The sequence below is a fragment of the Triticum dicoccoides genome, chromosome 1A, assembly GCF_002162155.2.
Source record: "Triticum dicoccoides isolate Atlit2015 ecotype Zavitan chromosome 1A, WEW_v2.0, whole genome shotgun sequence".
Lineage (NCBI taxonomy): Eukaryota > Viridiplantae > Streptophyta > Magnoliopsida > Poales > Poaceae > Triticum > Triticum dicoccoides.
This window is the reverse complement of record NC_041380.1, coordinates 20342192-20343779: the sequence shown is the minus strand read 5'-3', so window position 1 is coordinate 20343779 and position 1588 is coordinate 20342192.

Below are 1588 nucleotides of genomic sequence, written 5' to 3'. Positions count from 1 at the left end.
CATAGATTCATCAAAATAAGCAAACAACACACGAAAAACAGAATCTGTCAAAAACAGAACAGCCTGTAGTAACCTGTAGGTTTCGAATACTTCTGTAACCCCAAAAATTCTGAAATAAACATGTGGACGTGAGGAATTTGTCTATTAATCTTCTGCAAAAAGAATTAACCAAATCTCACTCTCCAGTAAAACATGGCAGCTAATCTCGTGAGCGCTAAAGTTTCTGTTTTTTACAGAAAGATCGCAAAGACTTCCCCAAGTCTTCCCAAAGGTTCTACTTGGCACAAACACTAATTAAAAACATAAAACCACATCTAAACAGAAGATATATGGATTATTTATTACTAAAAAGGAACAAAAAGCAAGAAACAGAAATAAAATTGGGTTGCCTCCCAACAAGCACTATCATTTAACACCCCTAGCTAGGCATAAAAACAAGAGTAGATCTAGGTATTGTCGTCTTTAGTATGCAATCCATAAGTGGCTCTCATAATAGATTCATAAGGTAATTTAATTTTCTTCCTAGGAAAGTGTTCCGTGCCCTTCCTCCACTGAAATTGAAATCTAATATTTCCATCTTTCATATCAATAATTGCACCAATCGTTCTAAGGAAAGGTCTCCCGAGAATAATAGGACAAGTAGGATTACAATCTATATCAAGAACAATGAAATCTACGGGCACATAATTCCAATTTGCAACAATAAGAACATCATTAATCCTTCCCATAGGTTTCTTAATGGTGGAATCCGCAAGATGCAAATTTAAAGAAGAACCATCAAATTCACGGAAACCTAACACATCGCACAAAGTTTTTGGAATCGTGGAAACACTAGCACCCAAATCACATAAAGCATAGCATTCACGATCTCTAATTTTAATTTTAATAGTAGGTTCCCACTCATCATAAAGTTTTCTAGGGATATAAACTTCTAATTCAAGCTTTATGGCATCAACGATATGTTTGGTAAAAAGCTTTATTTTCATCATAAGCATGAGGAGAATTTAGCACAGATTGCAACAAGGAAATACAATCTATCAAAGAGAAATTATCATAATTAAATTCCTTGAAATCCAAAATAGTGGGTTCATTGCTATGTAAAGTTTTGACCTCTTCAATCCCACTTTTACCAATTTTTGCATCAAGATCTAAAAACTCCGAATCATTGGGATGCCTTTTAACTAAAGTTGACTCATCTCCAGTCCCATCATTATCAAGATTCATATTGCAAAACAAATATTTAATAGGGGACACATCGATCACTTTTAGATCTTCATCCTTATTATCGTGAAAAATAGAACACGCTTTTATAAGCAAATTTTCTAACACGCATCCTAGCGGTTCTTTCTTTGCATTCGTCAATGGAAATTCTCATAGATTTGGGAGACTCATTGATATAATGATTAGGTGGAATAGATCTAAGTTTTAAAGAATCAACATAAAGAGAAATTCTATCCACGTTCCTAGCCAACTCATCAATCTTAGGCAATTTTTCTTCAAGCAAAGCATTGAAATTCTTTTGCGAAATCATAAATTCTTTAACACTAGTCTCAAAATCAGAGGGCATCTTATTAAAATTTCCATAAGA